Raw genomic sequence first — 26,918 nt, 5'->3', positions numbered from 1 at the left:
TGACTGATGATGATATTGGATTAATTATGTTGAATAATTAGTAATAAGCACACACACAGAATGTTGGAGAAAGGTCAGAGATTGTGCAACTCTCAAATATTCCCAAGTGGCCCACGCACCTTATCTGACACACAGAAGTCAAGCCAGAAAACACTCCAAGGGTCTGATGGCTGAGATTTGCTTGGTCTCTTTCCTGGTTGGCCAGCTAGAATGGAAATACCAACACTGTCAAAAGCCAGAATGTGTCTTCTCAAAAACAGTTTTAAATTCAGACACAGAGAGTACAACAGTGATTGCCAAGGGCCACGGGAGAGGAATGAGGAGCTGGTGTTCAGGGGATACAGACCTCGGTTTGAGGAGGTAAAACAGTTCTGGAGATGGACAAATGGTGATGATCGCACAGCGATGTGAACGTACTTACTGCTGCTGAACTGAGCACTGACACACAGCTAAGATGGTACATTTTATGATGTATAGACAATAAAAGATTTTAAGCAGTTTTTCGGGGGGGTCTATACTAGGCAAAAAGGGCATCACCAATGCTGACGTCTGCAGGGGTGCTACACGGAATGAGTCTAAGAGCCATGAGTTTCCCAAATCCTTGGTCCCAGAGACCAGGAGAGTACAGTGACCTAGACAATTACCCTGACCCAAAGCATATCCTCCTGGACTAACCTTCTGGGAGAGGGAGAGGAGCACCCCTCACTACAGGCTGCAGGACCAGGCTCTGGACACCCTACCCAGTCCCAGAATGTGGGACCCTGGGGAGTGGGGGGGAGGACTGGGCATGTCCTGCCTAGCCCGGAGTCATATTTCCCAGACCAGCAGCCTGAAAGGTGAGCTGGGCCTGGAGTCCCTTACTTGTCTGAGAACCTGATCTCAGTTATCACAGGGACTCCTTGCCCATGAAGTCCCCCACTCTGTCCTGGATTTCTGGCAGCTGAGATTACTCAGTGTCACCAAGTGTAGATCCAGGTCACTGATAGCTGGCCCAGCAAGACATTGGACCCTCACTCCTGCTGCAGGCTAGACTTCCTTGTGTGTGTCGGTACAGCTCCCGGCAAAGAGACGACAAACCCCGTGATGTTATCTGCAAGCTGTCCCACTGGGCACCAGGGTAGCTCTCTGCTTCGGTTATGGTTTCTCTGCCACTGTATCAGGACCTGCACTGCCCTGGAATCGGTCACAGCACTCACTTGTCATTCCCCCATGGGATCCAGGTGGGAATCACAGCAGGCTCTCCCCAAGCCCTGCTGTGAGGGCAGCATAATTGTCTTCCCTGTCTCTTTACTACACCTAAAGGTGTTTGGGCTATTTTGAAGACATCAAAAGGCATTATGATAACTATTGTTGGTTTCATAATCTTTTGAAGTCCTATATCTCTTGCAGTGGTTTGTTTTGATTTTTTATTGTTTTATCCTCTTTCAAATAAAATTTTTAAGAAATACATGACAGATACATACTAGAAAAATGATTCTATAACATTATTCATGGTGATGGCTATACAAATCACAATTATGTCTACTGATATTTAGTATATAAAAAGTAGTGTATCATAGGGGGATGGATATGATCAAAACATGTTATATTGCGGAACCCTCCCTCATAAAAGTAGTTCATGAACATGTACTTCAGAGGTTTCAATTCTCTTCAGTTCTGTCTTCAGTTTGAAGGTAAATCTGACATTTCCTTTGCTGCATTTCTTCAATGGTTAACCACAGAAGACCACTTCTGAAAGTCGCATGCTGCTTCTGGCAAGACACTGTCCAACCTACAGCAGCCCGTGCTGTGTTTCTCACCATTCTGTCAGTGTCGGAGGAAGAGCCACTTACACGTAACCTGTGACAAGATCTACACAGGACTTGCCAGAAATGGCTCATCAAGGAGCAAAAACCATAACCAACACTCACTGGTAGTTAAAAGGATGTTCTACCTGAACTTTGTGATTGTGTCCTTTCTAAAGATAGTTCTGAAATTATGTACATAACAAATTTATGTACATAACAAATATTACAACCATTTGAAATATCTGAAGCATTTTAATTAAATGCAGTAAAGTATAAGAATAAAACTAGTAATTGTTTCAAATCACTTTCATAAGAATGAAAAGTCTGGATTGTTAGAAAACTTAAAACAGGTTTTTGTGATATGTCTGACACAGTCCAAATTTTATTAAGTCAACAATTACTTGTGTGTCAAGTATGTATTAATCCTAAGCATTAAAGGATAATGAAGGCACGGGTTGTTCTAAAGGCTCACAAAATGGAAAAGAAACGGATAAATAAGCAACTACATTATGGCATAAGGTGGATCTCAACTACAATTTATCACTCTGATATTCTTGTTATCAACTATAATTACCTGTCTTAGTAAACTGATTTACTTAGGAAAATGTTACATATAGCTTTCAAAAGCAATTCTATTTAGATAAAACCAAATATATATTATATATACACAAAAAAACCTTTAAAAACATTGCATTTTAAATCGGTGCAACTTTTTAAACATACTTATCATTTTCAGAAGATTTAATTTAAGATAACACCGTTTGCATAAAAGATCTATATACATTTATAGAGATGACACAATGAGACTGTCTAACCCATTTCTTATTATCCAAACAAATACAACTTCTAACTAACACACACAAAGTTTCAGCAATTCAGGACTCAAGGACTCAAAAACTCAAAAACACTTTTATTTTTTTAAAACTGAGTTAAAATTAGTTTTAAAAATACAACCAATAAACAGTTTATGAAGTTGTAGACAGTCACTGTTTCTCACAATTTTACTTTTTAACACAAGTAACATTTAATGTTTAATTAATCTGATGGGAATTTTTTTTCTTTGTTTTAATAGCTCACAATTTTCTTTTTGATATATGGACAATTACTATAGAATTGGCCAGCAAAAGAGTTGGGCAAAGCCATTCACATAAATACTGAGTTTCACTTAGTTTTGTATTTTAAAATAATTCTGTTCACATTTTTCTCTTAACACTTTTCAAAGACCCATGAACTGTGTCTTTGAGGATTCCAGTGGAATTTTAAGGTGAATGGAGGGATACAGTCTTTGTGTTCTCAATATGATACATATGTTAAAAATGAACCATGACACATCTACACATATTCAGACACCTTTATATATACTTGGGAAATTCTTTTAGGTGATCTCACACACACATGCACACACTAGCCATTATTTCTTTTATACTTAGGGAGAAAAATCTTTTAAAAAATAGGTACCTCGAAAGATAAGATTGCTCAGTCATTTTTCAGTGCTATTAGTTGATTCAAGTATTAGACAACTTCTGTTGGAAATTAACATCTTTAATTTTCTCTGAAAAGATTCAATGACTATAGCTTTGGTAAATTTATTTAAACAATGGCATTGAGATTGTTGCTTTAGCTTTAATTAAAACCTTTTTGAGCTTAAAGAAAGAGAAGATACCCAACTCTTCAGGCCATCTGAGGGAGCTACAAAGCATTCTGCACCAGTGCCTATGGTACTGTGGGCTGAAGATCAGCAAGAATGCAAGCACAGCAGCCTCCAGGGTGCCTGGGACTCTGTGCTCTGATGTTTACAGCCTCAAAGGTTTGATTTTATGAGGGTGCACCTCCCTGGCCTATTAAACCAATCTGACCCTCACCACAATCTTTTTGTAACTTTACAGCTACACATTTTATACCATCTGCTGCTTCCAGAAATCCTCGTCCATAAAGGGTAGCATGGGAACAGCATCCTTAACATCTCCACAGCTCCTGTGCTTTCAGAGGATGCTGTTCCCATATATGCACACAAACACACTGCATGTGTGCACACATCCATAAACACACATATGCACCACATACGTCACATTCCGTACACACCCACACACACAGACCACACACATCCCATATACATTACCTACACCATACACAAACTACACTCTACATACATCATATACATGTCCACACAATACACAGAAACCACAATGCTCCTCCATTAAAAAATACAGGCCGCCACTGGAAGGTTTGCTTCCCGTGGGTGGCCAGCGCCCACCTGGAGAATCAAACACACTGGTACCATCAGGGGAGTCCTACTGTAGCCTCGCAGGCTGAGAGAAAAAGCAACCCTGCTACCATGCATGCCTGGATAGTGGGAAGCCTCGCCGTAGCTGCACAGGTCTGAAGAAGCCTGGGCCATGACCTGCAACTTCCCTGTAAACCCAAAGTTAGAGGAACACAGCCGCCTGTTCCATTCTCCTGCACTGCGGAGGGGCAGCCAATGTGGGAAGTGCTTGGGACTCCCCAACTGGCTTGTTGGGAGGAACCCACGAGAACGTCAAGATAAAGGAGCAAAAGGCAATCTCAGTCCTTTAGCCCACACAGAACAAGGCTTGAATATATAGTCAAGCAAGAAAATCGAAGTCACACAGATGAAATCTCCCAGAGGATGACAACTGAAGTAATGAAACAACTTCATGAGACTGTAAAAGCAATCAAATCAGAAATAATGTCTCAGGTAAAAGAAGAAATCACACACACAATGAAAGAATTGCTGAGCATATCTAAATAAGACATAGATTTTTTAAAAAGGGGGAGAGCATAGGAAAAGGATGGAAACCTTGAATAAACAATATAGGAAGGAATTACAATGTATGAAACAGATTCGAAGAGATACCTATGAAATTAAAAAATCAATTCAAAGCTGACAAAATCGCTTGAAAGAGACTAAAAATAGACTTTCAGACCTGAAGACAGGATCACAGGTAGTGATTATGAAAGGAAAGCTCTCTTAAAAATAACAAGGAACCAGGAAGTAACAATACAACAGCTGCAAGATGACACAAAGACAAATAATTTCAGAGTGATAGGTATCAGTTAAGAAGCAGAGGTCAACACAAATGAAAAAAAAAAAAAAAAGACTATTTACAGAAATAACAGTAGAAAATTTTCCCAACATGGAAAAAGGATCTACCAGAAAGATAAGTGAGACATATAAAACTCCAATAGCCATAACCAAAATAAATCTATATCCAGACAGATAATAATCAATACCTCAGCGATCCAGCACAAGAACAGAACATTAAAAGCTGTGAGAGAAAAGAAACAGATCACCTATAAAGGAAAACCTATCAGAATCATAGCAGACTTCTCAACACAAACCATCCAGTCAAAAAGAGTTTGGAGTGAAGTTTCAAATCCTGAAAGAAAACAACTTTCAACTCAGATTAATGTACCCTGCAAAACTATCTTCCAAAATGGATGGAAAAATAAGATACTTCCATGATAAAGAACAACTGAAGGAATTCATGACTACCAAACTAACTCTACAGAGAGTGCTAATGGATATTCTACAGAGAGATAAAGATGACCATGGTTCCAGGAACAGCAGCAGAGAAGGAGCACCAAACAGGATAGGCAACTGAATGAAGGGGAAGGGTGGAGGGTCAACAGCAGGGGGATAGCATGGCAGAGATGAACCAATGCATGCCAGTTGTAACCATTAATGTAGATGGCCTCAATTCATCAATAAAAATAAACACATCAAGAAACAAGATCCATCAATATACTGTGTAAATGAAATACATTTAACTCAAAAGGAAATTCACAGCCTGAAAATCAAAGAAGAGAAAACAATTATTCCACATGACAAGAGGCCAGAAAAAAGCAAAGGTAACTTGCCCATCAACTGCAGAACGCTTAAGAAAGATACGGCATTTTCCTACAATGCAAAGTTACCCAGCTATAAAGTAGGATAATCTCAAGGTAAACAGATAATTTTGTAGGTAAATAGATACAGTTGGAGACCTGGCCCATGAGTGAAATGGTTTGGGTGAGTTATCTCCCTAGCTTTATGCTGAAGGAGTTAGTGAGATCTAAAAAGCACAATAGATACTGTGAAAGTGATAGGGGAAAAAAACATCTAAAAAGGTAAAGTGGTAACCACTGTTAATTTCCTATTTTCTTGTTTTAAATTCATGTATCATTTTCATAATTTTGCTAGGTTTGCTTTTATTCTGTCTTTTTTGTTAGATTTTACTGTCTGATGGGCAGCTATTTTGAAGACAGCAGGATGCATTATGGTAAACATTGTTTTCTAATTATCTTGTTTTGAAGTTCTATAATATTTTCATTCTTTTGTTTTGATTGGTTTTGTTTTCTTTGATTTTATTATGTGTGATGGTATAATAGCTATTTTGAAGAAAACACAACATTAAGATAGCCATTGTGTATTTCCTATAATCTTGTTTTGAAGTCCTATAATGCTTTCACTTTTTTGTTTTGATTGGTTTGTCTGATTTGTATTGTTTGATTTTATCATGTGTGAAGATACAGACAACTATTTTGAAGAAAACAAGAGACATTATTGTAGCCATTGTTGATTTCCTATTGTTTTGAAGTCCCATAATGCTTTCATTTTTTTGTTTTGATTGGTTTTGTTCTGTTTTGTTTGACTTTATTTTGTGTGACGGTATGGATAGCTACTTTGAAGAAAACAAGAAACACTACAGCAGCTATTGTTGAGTTTTGTCTTGTTTTGAGGTCCTGTATTACTTGCATTGTTGTGTTCTGATTTGCTTTATTCTGGTTTGTTCTCTTTAAAATAAAAAAAAAATCAAACATAAAATGAAGTTAATTAAAATTCTTTTCTTCGACTTGGATAAGTTCATTGTTATTGTGTCTACTCAACAGAAAAAAGATTTTAATACAAGTAAAACATTCTCAAAGAGAATATCATTTGCCTCAAGCTGAAAAAAAATATTACAAATGAACAATCTGTAAAAAAATCTGAATACTGCATGATAATAGTATCATTCAAGGCTGACAATGGTAGGATGCCTTGGGGGACCAAGTGTGGATTTGATGCTTTATTTATTACTGCACTACTGCTTGGTTCAATTACTGTTTCTAAAACATTTTTATAATTCCCACCTGATTTTGAAGGTTTAGTTCACCTGTCAGAATCCCAGACTCTTGGTTTTTTTTTTTGTTTGTTTGTTTTTTTTGTTTTTGTCTTTTTCGTTTTTATCGGTACCAGGGATCGAACTCACGACTGCCTGTTTGCAAGGCAGGCGCTTATGCCGCTGAGCTAAATCCCCAGCCCCAATGCTTTTTGTGTTTTTTTTTGTTTGTTTTTTTTTTTTTGTTTGTTTTGGTTTTAAAAATCAGTATAAACAGATAAAGGCCTCTAATTATTTAGCACCTCCCTGGAGTAAAGAGACTGTCATGAACCACCTTCAGTCACATGCTCTTTCACTCTTCAAAAAATCCTGCCTTTCACACATGTACTACAACTTACACCTTCCACACCCACACTTCTGAAGAATGTATTCGTGAGCCTCTGTGCATCAGAATTGAAAGAAGAAACCAGAAATGAGGAAGCAATGAGGAAGGAAACAATTGTCCCTAACCTCAGACAGCACAGGGGTTAGGTTGAGTAATCAGCTAAGCTTAGCACAATGAAGAACGCACACTTGACCTGAATATGCACAAACCCACCACACTTGAGAGCAGATATAAACAAACACTCATCTTATTTCTTATTACCAATATAAAACATCTATCGAGGGTACTTTAGATAAGTGGTAAGCAAAAGGAAAACAAAAGAAACCTAGATGGGGATAACCTACATGAACACACAGTGGTAGAGTCCTTGGATAGCACATGCACAAGGCTTTGTGGTTTGACTCTGCAGATAAAATAAAAATAAATAATTTCCTTGATGCACCCCTTTCCTAAAGATAACCACCCATGGGCCTTTGAGTTAAATATGTTGAAATATTTTCCCCCTTGCACATACACATGTATTAAACTGCCTTAAAGAAATGTTTTGTAGAAAGATATTTACTATAAAAATCATCTACCTATTGAAAATAATATATACAGTAATGTTGTGAAGCACTGATGTTTACAGATCTAGAAATACTCTAAAATATCTTTAGCTATGCTCCTGCAATATAAAGGGAAATAAAACTCTGAATGACTATATTTTTAAATCAACTATGGCAGAGAGGAGAACCTTTCTTGGAGGAAAAAATAAAACAAAACACATTTACAGACAGTATTACTTTAAAAAAACATGTACTTGACATCACAGGAGATCTGCACATGAGAGCTTTATGCATGGAGCAACTGAATTTGTAGGCTACTCAGTCTGTAATTTATACAGAAGATGCTGATTCCACCCACAAAGAGCAAGTTTCAAATTTCTACCTTTTTCTAATCATACTCAAAACTTAGTATAGTTTATAGCTTTTCTGTAATTTAATATCTAAAAGCATTCATTTCCTATGAAATACTAGCATCGAACAATAAAATGAATTCAGCAGACTCTAGTGCTACACAGAATACTCTCATGATTGCTTTTGTACTGGTTTTATGCTTCATGATGCTCAGGGGCAACAATACAGAATTACAGAAAGTAGGACTGGAAATTCTCAAGCCAAGAGTGACCCCAGAGGAGCATCATGACCACAGGCTGTACATGGCACGACACATGCAGGCTGTACAGAGAATCGAGAAAAACAGACGGTCTCTCATCATTTGAGCCCCTAGTGAAAAGGTAGTTTCATGAAGCTAAGAACTAAAGGGAGAATTTATTCTTTAATCTGAGCATATGCTTTCTAAACAGTGCTCTTCCTGTTCATACATACAAATGCACAATTAATTCTAACAAATAAACCAATAAAGAGTATCTCAAAATTTTAAAATAAGGGTCCTTGTTTCTATTGAAAACAATCATTTTACCTGTCCCAACGGCATCTATTGACAAGAACAACAAATATACTTTAAGCTGCTTTTATTGATGTTCTATGAGTAACTCAAAATAAACAAGGATGAGCACACCCATGAGACATCTATGTGGAGATTGGCACTGTGTGAGGGCCCTTGGAAGATCCAATGAGATGTCTGATGAAGTATCCCTGGAGATACCAGCTAAAAATTTCTTAAGTCAAATCAATTGGGACACGATTGCAGTATTTAAAAAACAAAAAAGTAATCCCAGCACTCTGATAAACTGGGGCAGAAGGATTTGGAGGATTATAAATTCTAGCCCACCCTGAACAATTTAGCAAGAGCTTATTTAAAAGTTTTTTTTTTTTTTTTCAAAAAATTAAAGGGCTAGGAATACAGCTCAGAGTGAAGGTCCTGGGTTGAACACCAGTGCCAAAAAAAATTAAAAATAAAAAAGCCAAAATAAGCCATCTGCATTGTGGTTAAATATGTGATGATGTGCCATATCATATAAGCACAGTGAATATTTATTAAAAAGTATGCCCTACAGGGGCTGAGGATTTAGCTCAGCGGCATAAACTAGCCTGCCTTGCAAGCAGGCAGTCCTGAGTTCAATCCCTGGTACCGATAAAAACGAAAAAGACAAAAAAAAAGTATGCCCTATGGTTTATTAAACTATTTTCCCAAAGAATGTGGAACTCAGAACATTATTTTTTTAAAAGTTTCCTAAGTAATTGAGATAATTCCCACAAAATCACAGTGGGATCATTGCTACCCAAGAAAACTGGTCTAAAATGCTAAAGAGCTATGCAAATATATTTAAATAGACCTTAAAGAGGACCTGAAAACTGGATCGTTAAGAGACTCACTGCTCCTACTATGAAAGGTTTTCTGGTCTTCAGAAAGTTCCTCCCGGGGCCATCAGACAGCAGACTGCTTAATACTTGCCAACTGCCATCAGCACAACCTGGCATAGGTGTGTCCCAGCCAGGCTGCAACTGTGAGTTGTGCCTTTGTCCAGGCCTGATGCTGCCTGCGAACACAGAGGTTGCTCCTCCACCTAGCACTATGCCTAACCAATGGCAGAAAGAAGCGAGGCATAGCTGGAATGTACTGATAGTTGCATCTCATTTGGAAATACATCAAGATTGAGATATATGGATGAATGGATAGGCAATAAAGGAAATAACGACAGAAAAATGTTACCAATTGTGGAATTCAGGTGGTAAACAATTTGCTGTTCAGTCCTATAAACCTTTTTGAACATCTAAAAAAATGTTCATGATAAAATTTTGGAAGGAAAGAAACACAATGTAGAAGAGGAGGCATGAGGTTTTTCCTCTTGAAGCATCAAGGGGCTCTTCTATAGATGCCTGGCTCTATATTCTTGACAGTTCTCCCATTCATTCATTTTCAGATTTGTATGGAGGGAGAGGTATGAAATTTAATCAAAATAAGAATTGTTACTTTATAATACAAGTGCAGTTAAGTTAATACACATGATTTCAGAAACAGAAACAAAACAACACAGGACGAAAGTACAACACACTTACCCTAGCAATGAACTTGCTGGCAAACTGTAAAGACTTACACAGCACTGTCTGCTACGCAGGTGACCTGGTCTCTGTCAACCACTAACTGTACCATATTAGTGCAAAAGCAGTCACAGAACAAGGAATGGATGCCACTGTGTCCCAGTAAAACTTTATTTATGGTTACTGACACAATCTGAATCTCATATAATATCCATATGTCACAAAGTAGTGTCCTAGTTTAGATTTTACTCAATCATTTAAAAATATGAAGGCTACTCTCAGCACCAGGCTGTGACAAAAAGCAAGCACAAACCTGGCCTTGACCTCACTGTAGGCAGATGACAGTCAACCAGAGGGTGCTGGTGCAGATGGGCCTTAGCTTCACACACTATGACTTGCTTAGGACCTGAGACAGCCTGAGCATCATCAAACCTAATCTGTCCAGAGGCAGACAAGACCCACTTCAGCACCGGAGTCTGTTTAGGAGTAAGGTGTTAATAATGACAGTATCTCAAAAAATTTTAAACCACTGTCAGGCCTGATAGCTCCCAGTACTACCGATAGTACATTATGAAAACCAGCAAGCCAGGGGCACAAAGGAGCAAAGTGCCACATCAATACCGGGCTAGTAGTGCTTGGCCCCTTGATGTCCACGATGTCCACATGTTAAAAGCTCAGTCCCCAGCCTGGGAAACTAACTGGAACAGAAGCGTGAGAAGGTGGCTGCAGAGAGGGATCTAGCTCACTGGGCATATACCCAGTGTATGGGAAAAACTAGGACAGTCCCTTTCTCCATCTGGTTCCCAGATGCCACAAGGGGAGCACTTTCCTCTGCCGTGTGCTCTCCACCATCGTTTTCTGCCTCATTATAGGACAAGCCACAAAGGATAACACTGAAATCAAAAGCCAAAGTAAGTCTTTTCTCCTTGTAAAATTGACGTTCTTGGGTATTTTCTCAGTGATGGAAATGTGATTAATACAGGGGCCCTTGAAGATTTCTCTGAACTGAAACCCATTGCTCGACTCCCTTCTTTTCCAGCAGACCCATGTTCTCCAGTGTTTTGTGATCCTTCCTTTATGATCTCAGCAGGCATTGGAGAGAGACAACTAGCCTTTCAGACAATGCATAACATACAGCACCCATGGGAAACCCTGTGGTGACAGTTCCAGATCCTTCCTGGGTAGCAGATGCTTTTCTCAGTATAAGTGGGTGCTCTTCCACATTTATCTACTCACCCTTGGGTTAATATTCCAGCAGAGCTTTTGCATCTGAATGAAAGACCCTCACCCCTAAACTTGCCTTCCATTTACAAAACTCTTATACAGCCTTTCAACATAATCATTAGTTTTCCTATTCTTTTTTGTTCGACTACAAAGTAATGCATGCTCAACAAAGAAAGCACCACAAATAGGCCCAAAGGAAATAATCAAGACTGATTTTTAAAGTATTGCTTCTTCTTTGAAAGACCAGGCCAGAGCCTAGTGGCAGCAGTGGCACCAGCTACTAGCAACTGAGGAGCACTAGGAAGGGACCTGGTGCTCACACACCTGAGATCTCCAGGGGTGGACATGGAGTGCATACTGAGCCCCTGCACATGACAAGATCATACCATCAGACCATCTTCCCCTCCATAACACTGACAAAGATGCCTCCTTCTTCCTCTTCTTCTCGCTCCCTTCCTCTCGACATCCCTGCTTCTGGCTTGAGAGAAAGTGTTAGATACACACTGCACTTTAAAATACATCCATGCTTCCACTTGACAGCCAAAGGACAAGTATTTAAGTTCATCAGCCTCTATTGTTAAAAGGCCTTATGCTAGTAATCCTGGCTCCCTATAGCTCCATGCCACTGGGGAAAGAAATTACTTTAAAACCTTCTTTAAAGGGGAGGCCTGAATGAAGATGGTCATTAGTATGGCTCCAGTGATCACATAGGTTGAACTCTCAGAGAGCCCCCAGGGCTTTCCCTCTGATGTTTGTTGCCACTGGCCACATCCTTTTCATGTGAGCCAATCACAAGAAACCTGTTGACACAAAGGGTTGTCTCATTTAGTTTATCCCAAACTGTTACATTTCCTAGACAGCAAAGTTTAAAATAAAATAATGTTTTATCTCTTTTAAAGACCCAGCTTCATACTACTTAAGCAGAGGAAAATTATTCTGAAATTTCTGACGTACAGTGGACGAAGCTTTTTTACTGAAACTAAAAGGAAGTGCATGTGGTTGTGTACTAACTTTCTCTTCCAACTTCAAAATGGTCCACAGAAAGCACAACATATTATTTGAGCCTTGGAAAGACTGTTAGTGTGCTTAACGTAAAAATCTTCATAGAAAATAAACCTGTAATCGACCTGCAAATTTTAAATCAAAATACAGTCTGTTGGTGAAACAGTGTCTTTGAGGTGAACATCAAAGGTACATAAGATCTGAACCCCTCCCCTGATCTGCTGACATCATCATGAAAGTGACAAGTTCAAGGATTAGTTTATTACGCACATTGTAGAAACTGCCATGTTGCTATGGTACAGGCCATAGTGAGTGAATAAAAATGAGAGAACACAAAAGAACTACAGAGATCTTGTCAGAGGAAAGAGGAGGGTGAGATGAGGCTGTGCTTTACACATTCCAAATACCCAAGGAAAAGCTTGAATAACAGTGCAGCAGCACTGCTAAATACAAGACATACATTCTTCTTCAGTCTGCACAGATCTCCAAAGCCATCCTCACAATCTAATTCTGCTGGTGAAGAAACAGAGTTCTAGATACTGAGGCAGCAACAAGAACCTTCCATACCAACCATCCCTGGGTTGCTCCAAATGTCAAGGGTCAGAGACAACAAAGAGATTCAACCAGGAGTATCTGCACCCAACAGTAATCTCAGCAACTCAGAGGGTGGAGGGAGAAGGAATAACATTCCAGCTGGGTGAAACCTTTGTCTCAAAACGTTTTGAAAAGGGATGGACACAGACTTCAGTGGTAGAGCACTTCCTTGGCATTAGTGAAGCTCTGGGTTCAACTCCCATATTGGAAAAAAGAAATCGAGGGAGAAGAGCAGGGAAGGGTGGAGGAGAGGTGGAGAGGGGGAAAAGGAAGGTAGAGGGACTGAGAGCACAGAACGAAATCCTACCTGGACAACAGAGCAGATCGGCTTGCAGGAGTGGCAGGTATCAGACTCCCTAGCCCAGTCTTCTCACCACTCACCTGTGGCCCTCACCACTGATGCTTCCTCTTTTTCCAGCAGAGGCAATGCAGGCAGCTGTGCTTGCAAGGAAGGGGATGCTGCAATCCATGTGATCTCAAAGCTCTGTCCCTCCAGCATTCACTGGGCCTGTTCTCCTGCTTTGCAGTCAATAAATCAGTACCAACCAGTGATCAAAACACTGGCAAGCTAGGGTACAGCTTTGTGCTAGAGTCCTAGACTAGCATTTGCAAGATCCCCAGCAACACCCAAAACCACAATAGCAGCACAGTACCCTGTGCCCCTCATCCATGTAAGCATTCACTCTGTAACTTTTTATTGAGCACCCATATATGTCTAGCATGGTATTAAAGGCCTGGAAAAAACAGATATCTGCCCAAAGAGTCAAGGAACAGTCAATGCCTCCAAAGTTTACAATATGAAATATTTAAGGTTATTTTAGAAGCACCATAAAGGTTATTTTAGAAGTACCAAAGAAACTGCTAAATGCTAGGAGGACAATAGGGCAGACAGTGGGGTTCAGTGTGAGGTGAGAATTGATTTATTTTTACACAGTGGTCAAGTCCAGCTTCAAATTAACAAGTCAATGGACACTAAAAGTAGAGATGTTAACAAAGGGGCTCTCTGGAGAGCAGAAGAACCAGATGATGCACTACATACTAAGCTTCCCTGCAAAGAAAGCATGAATTCCACACGCCTACTGGAGCTCGCTCAAGCTTGATTAGTACAGGCAACTGCTTGAAGCATGCTACTCTTACATTGTATGTTAGCATTAATGTCATTATCATGTGGCTTGATGCATGGAGTTCAAATCCCCTACACCGACAGGTGAATGAAATCCTGCAATGCACACATGCAATGGAAATCTTTCTGGACTTAATTATCCTATCCAGAATGAACTAAACATAGCAGCAAAGGAGGGTTGTTTCTGCATCTGTGCATCTGTGTCAACAAAGGATGACTTGTAGAAAAGACCTTAGTCAGAAGATCACTTCCCTACTTGAATGTTCTTCTACTTTAATGTGCGTGCTTCAAAGAAGGATTTTAAACATCACTCGTATAAGAAAAGGATGTGAAACATTTCCCTGGGGGAAGTCTCAATAATCTAGCCAGTATCAGCTCAAAGAGAAGCTCAGTGTCTGGGGAAATAGTTCACAGAAAACAACATGTTCGTGCTTTGGGGTACTTGTTAATGAAACATAGCATGGTAGACATGTTTATTTAAGTTCCTTTAAGGGTTTTGGGGGATCTTCGGCCAGAACACCTTGCATAGAGACCTGGATTCAGAAAGTATCTAAATCCAGATGTGGTGTTCTCCTCAGCAAGACCAAGTGCTGCTTCATGCTCTGCAGGGGCTGGAGTCAACCTGGATGTACAGGCTTCGCCTCTCCGCAACAAGAGGTCCCTGGCATGTCTGGTAAGCAAAGGTTCCTGCAGCACGAAGCTGCCACTTCTGGACCTGCAGACCTGGCAGGCCACAAGTCTGTGGTATGCTGGGTTTCTGAGCAGGAAGGTTCACTATCAGAGACCCAAAAGGCCCTCTGGGTCCCTATTTTAGCCCATTTGTCTTAGCCTATTTCCCAATACTATAACAAAACATCTGGGGCTAGGCATGGAAAAGTTTATTTAGTTCAGCATTTCAGACATGAAAAGCCCCAAGACTGGGTTGTCCCATGTGCTCCACCTCTGGGGAGGAATTTCTGGATCCATTACAATATGGCAGATGACAAATAAAACAGCGAGACCACATAGTAAAGCAGGGAAAGGTAGACTTGCTCTTTTATGACAACCCACACTCTTGAGAACTAGTCCAGTGCCAGGAGACCAGCTCCACTCAAGTGACAGCATGCAGACACCTCACCTGCAGCACAAAACTGTACATGGGATTCAGGTGTCCAATACATTCCTTCTCTTTCCTTCCTTCCTGATACCCACTGAAAAGCAGTATTCCTATATTATCAGTGTATATTCTGTCTCACTATCCTCCAACTGTCTTGGAAGAAGAAAACAGAATATGAGGATGGTTTAGTTTGAGTTCTGAGCTTTTAGAGAAATCTTCTGATAATATTTCTAATTGGCTTCAACATCAAAGATCTGTCACTCCCAGAGGAGAGCAGCAGGGAATAATTAAGGATGTTGGAATGGTGACATGTCAACCAGACTTGGGCACAGTGACAAGACCACTATCAACACCACCACAAAGAACCATTTGGTGCATGTCTATACACACTGTTCTGGAGGATGCTATACCAAAAGCTTTCTTCACCAGGATACATCCTTGGCTAGTATCCTGATGGTTCTTTGAAGCTTCCTATCCAATAGCAGCTAGAAACAGAATACCACGACCAGTCTCCACTTAGCACAGGGAAAACATTCCAAGAACCCCAGGGAATACCTAAAACTGTGGCTAAAATCAAACTGTATGCATATCATTTTTTCCCATACATACATACCTACAATAATGTTTAAGTGATGAATTAGCCATTTTTTAAGATTAACTATTATTAACTATGCATTAACTATTATTGTTCTCTACTTTGTTATGAAATTTTCTTTTTTCATGTGAGAGTGCTTTTTGTATTTTCTGTTAAAATCTAGATATATTATGCTAAACTACCAGATAAAATTAGAGATTAAGAACAGTAACTTATAATTAAATAGAACAATTATAACGGTGTATTACAATGTAAGTTATATGAATGTGGTCTCTCTTTCTCAAAATATCTACTGAATTTTACTGAGTGTAACGGATACTGAAGAAATCAAACCCACAAGTGAGTGGGTGTACTGCAATACACTGAAAAAACCTCGACATCCTTCAGGTGGTGAATGGATACACAGGAACATATTCACACAATGGACCATGACTCAGCTATAAAAATGGATGACTCTTTCTGTAGGTAATGAAAAGGATGAACCACAAAGACAATATGCTGGCCAGGTTTAAAAAGTATACATGCAACCAATGTCACATACCCCTGCCATTCTAGCACTTGGGAGGCTGAAGCAGGAGGATAAAGTCCTACCTGGGCAATCAGCAAGACTGTCTTGTCTCAAAATAAAAGCAGGGAGGCCAGTATGCAGCTCAGTGTAAAGGTCCTGTTAGGTTCAATCCCTACTAGAAAAAAAAAAAAAAAACTATACTACATTTCTATGTCTTTCTCAGAAGGGAAGAACTATGGTAACAGAAAGCTGGTCCTAGGCTGTAGACACAAGGGAACAGGTCTTGCGCTCACTCCCTACAAGACTCAAGACTTGATGGGAAGATGGGAACTGACGATCTGCTACATATGTATCCTTGCAGTGGTCCTTATAGGGCTACATATGCTCACCACAACTCAGAATTGTATGGCAAAAGCATAAATGCTACTGTGTATAAAGAGTATCTCTTAAAGGGCCAACAAATTTACCAATAATCAGAAAGAAAAGCCAACAGAGAACCTAAAGACTCACTGTTTGAAGTTAAACTATATGTTAACACTCTAAAAACAAACATGCAGCCTCTATGTACATACCTGGGCTCAACTGACTACACACCCGGCCATATGCTCCAGGTCCCCTGACCCTGGGCAGCAGGGCAGGAGGGAAGGCTCTGGCTCCTCAATGGTCCAGCACAAGGTGTGCACCAGGCACAGTGAGAGAGGCTGGCAGTCCCCAGCAGAGAGATGAAAACACACAGAGAAGGAAGTCCAGAGGTTCCAATCGGACACACCGGGAACCACCTCAGCTGACTTCTGGAAATTGACATTCATTCATTTTGTCATTCATATATACAACTCCTTTCTGAGCTAAGTACTGTGTTAGGGCAGTGCGAGTGCAAGGCAGAAAGATGTGGAACTTACTCATCCCAGATTCACTCATCAACTGCTTCACAAAGACCTTGACAGAGCCCACGAGACAAGGGGGCCCAGCAGACACACGGTGGATGGTTCGCAGTGGTCTTCAGGCAGGTGGTCCCGCCTGCTGTCCGTGGAATTCTATGAGCAGGTTCTGCCAGGGAACTCACCCTACTCCACGTTTAGGCTCTGAGAAACTTGGGATTCCAAGTCTCAGGTCTGTGTCTCTTACCTTCTTCTTTACCTGACAGAAGACACAGAACTGATGCCTATGCCAAAGGTAATGAGTTGAGGGGAGAGGGGACTTGATGCCCCAGGCTCTGCCTGGCTGCCCTGAAGGTGACAGAATGGAGGCCTAGCACCCTGGAGCATCTGATTGGGAGAAAAGCCCTGGCCTACTCCCTGGTGACTCCAGAGGTAAGAAACAGGCCCAAACTCAGGCACTACAGGGAGCTGTCTTAGGGGCTATGCCCTGTTTGATGCACCTCACTATGTAAAGATGCCTGTGCATATCTTGCAACAGGTTATGCAATGTGCTGCCTGCTTGTCTGTGGCTCTGGCCAAGGGGAACAAGCACAAATACTATAGGGCTTATGTTTTCCTGCACTGTATCAGTCTATCCCGGCTTTACTCCTGAAGCCCCATATTTCCTGGAAACGGCTGCTTTGCAATTTCCCTCCCACTACTAACAGTGCCAGACCCTGCCCTGATTGAATTCAACCAGCCCTCAAACCATGTTTTGATGGCCAAATGAAAATCAAAGGGCTCTAGGTTAAAAAGAAAGAAGAAAAAAAATACTGGAGCCATACCTGATGCTTTACTCCAGAAATAACTTGAGATAGATGACATTTATGTGTGTGTAGGATGAGTGTGTATGGCAGTGTATGCTTTGCTGACAATTATACTCAGGGTCTCATGACAGGTAAAGCGCTTGACCACTGAGCTACATCCCTAGCCCAAAATTACAGGTAATAAACTATGAAAGTATTAAAAATATGAAAGAATTTTTTTTTTAGATTTTTTTTATTTTAAAGACAACAAAAGAAAACAGAATGAAACAAAGCAAATCAGAACAGGAAAATGCAAGCAACACAGCATTTCACAGCAAAACAACTGGGTATCAATAGTAGCTAACATAATGTCTCTTTTCTTTGAAATAGTTGAGCATAACTTCACACACAATAATAACAACACAGTAAAAAAACATTCAAAAGAATGAAAGTATTACAGGACTTCAAAACCAAATAACAGGAAGTGAACAATCGTTGCTATAATACCTTTTTAAATAAAAAATTCAGAGTAGGAAAAGGCTTTCTCACCATGATACAAAATATGTAAAAGACGAAAAGAATGTAATAAATCTGATTACTTTTAAAAAGTAATCATCCATTTGGGATGATAAGAAAGTTCTAGAGATGAACAGAGTGATGACTCTGTAAGCAATGTGATCACATTTAAGGCCACTGAACTATATGCCTAAAACAGACTAAAATGACAAATTTTAGGTTATGTATATCTTACTTCAATATAAAAAATACAGCATGAAAAAACGTCAAAACACAAATAATATCCTCAAGAAAGGATGTGCTGTATCATAAGCATAAAGTAATTTTTAATATATGAAGAGTACCTACAAATTAATAAATGGCTATAGTGAAATACGCAAATGAATAGAAAATTTACAGTAAAGATAAAATGGTTCTTAAACATATTTAAGATGCTCACACTCATTCATATTTTAAAAATTAATTAAACTATACTTATCATGTTGCAGGAACCAAACAATTATGGGAGGAGACAGAATAGCCAGCTTGCTTGCTCCTGGTTAGGTTATGAACTGACTTATTTTCTATGAAGAGAGACTTGGTAATACAAACAAGAATGGTAAGTGCATAGACCCTTTCATTCAGCAATTCTGCTTTTTTAGGACCTTGCCTACAGATATTTTCAAATCTTTATACAAAGGCATTCATTGCAAAATTGCTTTTAAGAGTGAAATTAGAAACAAGCTCTAAAAGTCCATACATTGAGCAAGGGTTAGGTAATTGACAATAAATGCATAGAATACAAAGAGCTATATCCTTTTGTACAGTAAAATTTTCAAGTCATATTGTTAGCTGAAAAAAAATATATATAAAAACATGGAAATATTTATTTACAATCCCACTGACTTAAGTATATATAGAGAAAATCTGGAATAATCCTCATCCTAGGAGAAGCTAATCATGAAGGGGCATAAGAATATTCTCTTTGCATCTAAAATCATGTGAATGCCTTACCTATTTAATTTCTAAGAGTATAAAGGGGCATGTCTAGGAACAGGTATACAAATCTCTTGTCCTATAAAAAGGTCTATGCACAGTTTGATGTTGATGTCTACCATAAAGCATTAAACTGCTAGAAAGAAGGCCTTCCTCTTCTTAGGTGGGAAATAAAAACATATGACAACTAAACCTGGAAGAAAGGGACACTGAAGAACACTGTTGTCCTTTCTTTTCTCTTTCTATCACACTGCCCAAGTGCTAGCACCCCTCCAGATGGAAGGGCCCTTCAACCAAGTGCTGATGATGGAGACGGCCCTTGAGGCCCCTTCTTTTAGATCTCTCACTGCCCACCAAAGGCCCTACTCTCCCATGGAGTATGAACCAGAATTCTATCAACTGGTTCCCAGTTCCAGCTTTGTAATCTTGTTCATCTATCCCCCAAACACCTATACAATCACCATCATGCCCAGCACTGCTCAAGAGAGAGGCTTAAGAGTGAATAAGATCCACAGGCACCTGGCTTTGCAGATGGTCATCAAGCTGGTGATGGGCTCTGGCCTGCCCCACACCACGCCAGCCCCACCGCCCGCTGGCTCCTAGGCATCAACCACTCACCTTGTGGGAATGTGTGAGCTGGTTGCTGAACATGGACAAGGTCTTTGATGACATCAGACCAAACAATATCCTAAACCTTGAATGAAACCAAAAACTAACTAAACAGATAGTGCTACTGTAATTGGCAGAGCTAAAGCCATTTGCTTATCATAGCAAAATTTGAACTCGCCACAGGAAAAACTAACAAATGTTGAGAATTTATAATAAAAATGTTTGTAATTTATAATTATTTGTACACTGTGTGTTATACATAATTTTAGCAAAATTTATAATTGTGTGAGTATATATCTGTATGTCTCTGTGTCTGTATTACATAGACTGAATTACATAGGCTGAAGAGACATAAGCGCACACGTGCACACACACACATATAGGCTGAGTATCCCTTATATGAAAAGCTTGGAATTAGATTTTTTTAGTATCTTCTTGGACTTTGCTGGTTAAACATGGCAAGTCTGGGATTTGAGAGCATTGTGGATTTTAGATTTTTCAGATTTGAGACTCTAGAAGTCCTTGACTTCTAGTTTCCCAATCTACAAAAGCATTACAAATCTGCAAGGTCAAAAGGTAACCATGGAAGCCATAAAGTTATTACCCAGATTCTCATTCTTCTGATCCCAAAGGGGCTGATTTTTTAAACACTTGTTCCCAAAGAACTTTCCTGTGCCTTTGAACTTTCAACAAGCTTTCTTCCTGTCCTTAACCCCTTAATTACCTCAGGAGGAAGTGGAGTGTGGGGTTAAAAACTGCTGTCCCCTGCAGTTCCAGCTCCCTTCTGAAAAAAAAGTGCTGGGCCCCCCACAGACTCAGCGCCTCACAGCTGGCAGTTCCTCTGTTCCCCCCTACAGTGCCCAGGAGGCTAATTTACACCTTCTAAAGCTGGCGAGACTCCCAAATCCTCACACAAGAAGCCAGTCTTCCTCCCAGTTGGTTTCCCCACCTCTGCTGGAACCTTCCCTTTCTTCCCCTGGGTGTGAATCTGAATGCTCCTCTAGAACTCATTTTAGAGCCCAAAACATACCTTTTACCACTACTAGAATCAATTAAAATTCACCAGGAAAGATGTCAATTCTACATTCAGATGTCCTTCATTTTTGCAAATCTCCTAGTTATTTATTTATGTCTGTATTTATTTTTGGTACCGGACATGGAACACACAAAGTCACACTTGCAAGGCAGACATTCTGCCACTGAGCTAAATCCATGACCCAAGAATCATTTTTATTTTTTTATTTATTTATGGTGCCGGGGATCGAGCGTACAACCTCACACTTGGAAGAATCTCCAATTTTTAAGCATCATTAAAAGACAGTGAGTTGGATACGTTGGCTGGCAGGCTGCAGTGAAAGTTGCTGCAATCTCACACCAGGTCCCTCAGGTTTCACTGTGCGTGCGAGTGACCGCCAGGGCAAACAGCGCACGCAAGGCAGTTCCTTCTGAGCACTACAGGCCATGACAAGAGGAAGAACAGGACCCGGGTTACCACTGCCTCCTTCATAGTGGAAAGTGGGTCATTCACATTTTTTCCTGTTAGGTGTGGCTCCCATTATGTACTTAACCTATCAATGACATGGTGTAAGGACCAGTGGGTGTTGGGGAAATCATTAACATACTACATGCAAAAGATACAGAAAAAAGTTTTGTCTGAATCTTACTCTCTTCCACTGGCAGAGTGACACTGGGTACCACATTGCCTTATGGAGCTGTTACCCACCTCCTAGCATCACTCACAAGATGCAGACATTTGTACAAACATACATTATGCATCTTCATCAGCTCTCTTGGATCCACCCAATCTCGAGTTGTGACTGTATGCATCATTAGGCTTATCACACTGCTTCGCCCTGAATGTGTTCACTTTCCTCATCATCATTACCTAAACAATACAGTTTTAAGAACCATTAGCTATGATAAGCTTTCTAGAGATAACAAAGTACCTGGGAGGCTTGCACAGGTTATATGAGAATAAGAGACTTGAGCATCATGGGTTTTGGTACCTGCAGTGTAGTTCACACCACAGTTTTCTTCTCCATTCATCCACTGTTGGACTCTTTGGTTGGCCCCATTATCTTGGCCACTGTAAACAATGCTAGAGTGAACATGGAGATGCAGACACCTTTTCAGCTTACTGATCTCATTTCCTTCTGATATATGCCCAACAGTTGGACTATGGTCAGTCCACCCTTAAATTCATAGGAACTATGACACTTTGGGGAGCTTATAATGTAAGCAAAATCCTTGGGGGGGGGACAGGAAGCATGAGCAAACGAAAGAGAGAGACAGAGAGAGAGAGAGAGAGAGAGAGAGAGAGAGAGAGAAGAGGGGAAGGGGATGGGAGGGGAGGGGAGGAGAATAGAAGGAGAGGAAGAAGAGGAGGAAGTAGAAGAGGAGAGGGAGAGAACAGCAATAGTGAAGAATCTTAGGGTAGGATGTGTGTGCCAACAAGAAATTGCCCTAGCATGGCATCATTTGGGGTGGGATGCTCAGGAATGATTCAATGAGGGAAATGAAATATAAACCCAGATCACAAAGTAGAGAAGAAGGTCCAGCACACTGGAACTACAGATATTAAGCACCTGCACTAACAGAGGATTCCCAGTGGACACCAGTGGATTCCCTTCCCTGACTGCTCTCCACTTGTCCTCCCCTCTTCCCTGCACACTGCTGGTTCCCTGCAGGGGCTTCCCACTGTGTCTGGCTAATGGGAGCACAGTGGAGAGAGGAGCTGCCGATGTGGGTGGCCTTCCTCTGTGGCTCCCTTCTGTCCCCAGGCAGTGCTAGCATATACCTGACCATCCTGTGACCTCTGTCTGGACTACCAGCAGGATCCAGTTTCCTGCTAGCACTCTTTCTGCTCGTTTCCAGTGTTTTCCAAACAAGTCCCAGTCTTCTCCCTCCTCTCCCCAACAAGCTGCTCCAATTCACCTCCACAGCTCTCCTGGACCTTGGTTAGCACATCTGACAGCACTAAGTGGGCAGGGCAGAAAGCATTCTTTGCACCTTCTGCCAGATGTCCCCAGAGGTAATCAGGTGCCATTAAAAGGCCCCAGGAGAAAATGACAGTTGCAAGAATAATAAGGCAGCTGGGAGATCCCCATGGCACAGGGCATGCTTACCACCTGCCTAGGGGTGAGGTGGAAACTGGAGGGCCTACGAGAATAAAAAGAGAATCAAAGCAAAGAGTTACAGCTAGCTTTGACTAAAAATTGGAAATCAGCCTAAAGGGGGGAAAAAAATAGCTGTAAGCAGGTTAAAATAAAACTGATGAAAAGCAGAGCAGAAATTACTCTTGTGAGAACACGGGGGTGGGGGGTGGGAGCAGGGTTGTTGTGCCTCAAGGTAACACAGCAACAGAGAGATCCCTGGCTGTGACTCACACAAGTGGCTCAGCAGAGAAGGCAAGGAAGAAATTGCAGTGTTTGCCACAACTAGCCTAAGCCCAGCGTTGGCTTTGGATGGGTGGCTCAGCCTCCAGAAATGTGGTAGCATTTACCAGCAATGTGAGCTGTCCCCAGAGGTGGCAATGTGGGTACTGCAGGGCTGGCTGGCAATATGCAAGGGTCCTTGGCTTACCCAACCTCCAGCTTGAACCCAGTAGAGACACAGAGAAAAAGGGAACTGTGCTGGAGACAGCCCCAACTTCCACACCCAGACGAGGTCAGAAACTGGAGCATGGTCAGCCAGACCACAAAGTTCTCATCAGCATGCACTGTCCTTCACAAGCGAGGACGAGCTATGTAGGCTGCCCTGGGATCGTGACTCTTACACGGCGCCATACTTCCTTCTATGTTCTCTGTGGGGATTCAGATCTGTGGTTCAGAGCTTGGAGCTGGGGAAGGGACTAGAAAGTGGCTGACCGCTGCAGGGAACAGGGGCTGTTGGTGGGACAGACCCAGGAAGAAGCAGTCATTAACAGTGGGTAGGAAAGGTCAGTGAAGTTGACCCTGAAAAAGGGGAGAAAATAGCAATGAGCAGACCAGCAGCTCCTGTGGTGACAAAGGCTCTGACTTTGCTTTCTTCTCACCCAGAAGAGAATGCCACATCAGGTCCTACAGGTAGGGTGACCGCAGAGCCATGTTATTCACATGGCTCCCTCTGCAGACTGTCCCAGATCCACAGGGCCAGAAGAGATCCTCAGATGTTGTCAACTCAACTGCCCCCCCCCCCCCCCCCGCTCAAATCAGAGACTCCTTTCTCAAAATCCCAAATAAGCAGCAGTCAGTACCAATACTTCTGGTGTTAGGTGCTCACCACCACACCCGTACCTGTTGATGCGGGACCATTTTGTGTTCTTCCTGCTGCGCCAAACTGCCTCCCGGGTGTTTTCTCCATGGGTCCCTAACCTAGCATCCTACTGTCACCCAAGCAACAAGATCCCATCCAACAGGCCATTCATGTGAGATGAAAAGATATGGGCTCAGGAGCCTAACGGCTCACATTCAAATCTCAGCTCTATCCCTTATTTATTTTGGCAAATTAAATTATTCCAACTCTTTGAACCTTGATTTATCCGTCAATGAAGCAGAGCAGAGGTTACAGACTACAGCCTACAGGCTGAACTTGACCGCTCATTGATTTTACTGGAACACAGCTCCACCCATTTGGACTGATTTCGAATTCCAGCAATGGCCTGCATGGTATACAACACTGATAACTTCTATAGGAAAAGTTTGCCAACCTCAGAAACATGGGCTCCCCATGAGAAGCTGGTCTAAGGAATTAAATGTAGCTGATATTTGTAAACATGTGCATGCACTGCCTATGTTAGCCTCTCTTCACTGTAACCAAATACCTGATAAATACAACTTTAAAGAAGAAAGGCTCATTTTGGGTCAGGGTTTTAGCAGTTTCAGTCTAAGGTTTGCAGAAGGGAGCAGGGGAAGAAGGAGCTCACTTCATGGCAGCTGGGAAACAAAGAGAGGAAAATAGTCCCCATGGTCACACTCCCATGACTCACTCCTGTCAACCAACCACCCCTCCCATTTTGTTTCCTCCCCATACACTCATCAAGTGGGCTGATCTGCTGATGGCTTTAGCGCCTGCATGACCCAATCAGATTCCAGAAGCCCATCAGCCACCAAGTCTGGTAGGTGATAGACCCAGTAAGAGCACTTGACTTCAAAGCTAAATATAATACATTGTTCCTGAGGTAATGGGGCCCTTGACTTTGCTTTCTTCTCGCCCAGAAGAGAATGCCACATCAGGTCCTACAGGTAGGGTGACCTCAGAGAAAACAGAGACCAAGGTGGACATTCAATTTCCATGGTGTAGTCGAAAGCCATATTTCTTTTTAATAAAGTGATGATGATCGATTCCCTGGACATTTGTAAATTAGCAATGCCCCAATATTCTTTTCCAAATGGTCATGCCATGTCTTCCTGCTGCTGCATGGGAACAACTCTGTTTTCACTCTCTGGTTTCATCTTCACATCTGTTAAACTTAGTCACACAGTGTTTGGTACCACTCAACAACTGAGATGAATTTTCCATTCCTGTGCTAAACAGAAAGTGGACCTACTCAAGACCACTTTTCATGCTCAGTGCTACAGCAAGAAAGCATGACATAGGCCCACATCACAGGAGCTTCCAGTCTAAAGGAAGAGAATGACACCATAAAGTAGATACCACCGTAATTACCACAGTGACAGGTGAGAAGACAGGGCAGTGACCCACATGTGCTATTGCATCAGGGAGTGTCAGCAGGGATTCCAGCCAGCAGGTCCTCTTAGCCTTACTCATTCAGCCCTGGCCCAGATCACTGTGACACAGGCGGGTCACTCGGGGCAGCCTATACAAGCCAGACTTCGCACTCACACCATTCAGCAGTCTGTTCTCTTCCCTCCCCCATTCCAGACACCCAAGATCAATGCATTTTCAGCTCATTCCACAGGAAGCTCACAGAGTACTGGCTCCTGTACGGCTCCAATCCTAGAAACCCATCAGTCGGGGTGATCTGTGCTGACCCTGAAGCCCAGTGGCTCCAGTAAAAAGAGGAAGAACTTTCCCCCAACAGATACTTGGCAAAAGCTGAATACATTTATGTGTCACAGCTAGGGCGGGAGTAGTAATGGTACCCCAAGGTAGAGGCTGTGGCTGCTGCTAAACATCTGCATGCCAGGGAACCCCAATGACAATAAATCACCTAGAGTCCACTGTCTGTCACCAGTGCTAAGGACACAAATCCCTGGCCCTGAGGAAGCAACAAATAAAACATACTAAACATGTTTTATGAGCTAGCACTGTGCTAGACACTTTAAACTTCTCTGGACACTAACTGAAGCACAGGTCAAAAGGTGAGTCACACCACTCAAGACACAGCACACTGCAGTGCAGGAGGCCAACCGCAATCTATGGCACACCCCATCCGAGATGGGGCCCCTGCTCTCCTTCCCTACACAACACGACTGAGGATGTCATCCCAAGGGCTGGCCTACAGGGGTCCCTAGTAAATCTTAGCTTCCTTTTCCTGTCCTTCACTTTGGATTTCCAGATTTCCCCAAGGAACCTATGGACAGAGACTCACATATAGTACATACCCACACCTGAACACATCTGTTCATACTTTTACATCCTCCACAAAATCTGAATGGATGGATGGATGAGTGAATGAATGAATGAATGAATGAATCCTCTGGGTCACAATGATCTCTCCTGGCCTAAATTCTAAAATGATTTTTCATGCTTCATATCTCAGTTTGTTTTTTGCTGGTGCCGATGATCCAACCCACAGTCCTGTACCTGCTCTGCCA

General features: G+C 41.5%; 1 protein-coding gene across 2 annotated transcripts in view; it reads right to left on the bottom strand.

Annotated features, from left to right (window-relative positions):
* Positions 1-26,918, bottom strand: part of Dapk1 (death associated protein kinase 1) — a 177,961-nt gene that overhangs the window by 138,130 nt on the left and 12,913 nt on the right. Inside the window, exon 1 of one of the 2 annotated variants that reach the window (XM_013158313.3) lies at positions 120-205. The exons of the other annotated variant lie outside the window; for it this stretch is intronic. The gene's annotated coding sequence lies outside the window, so the exon portion shown is untranslated. Of the gene's footprint in view, positions 1-119; positions 206-26,918 lie in introns of those variants that run through there. 2 annotated transcript variants of the gene reach the window in all.

Source organism: Cavia porcellus, unplaced genomic scaffold, assembly GCF_034190915.1.
Source record: "Cavia porcellus strain 051 isolate PalLab524CR breed Dunkin Hartley unplaced genomic scaffold, mCavPor4.1 scaffold_2, whole genome shotgun sequence".
Lineage (NCBI taxonomy): Eukaryota > Metazoa > Chordata > Mammalia > Rodentia > Caviidae > Cavia > Cavia porcellus.
This window is presented reverse-complemented; position numbering and strand designations above follow the sequence as displayed.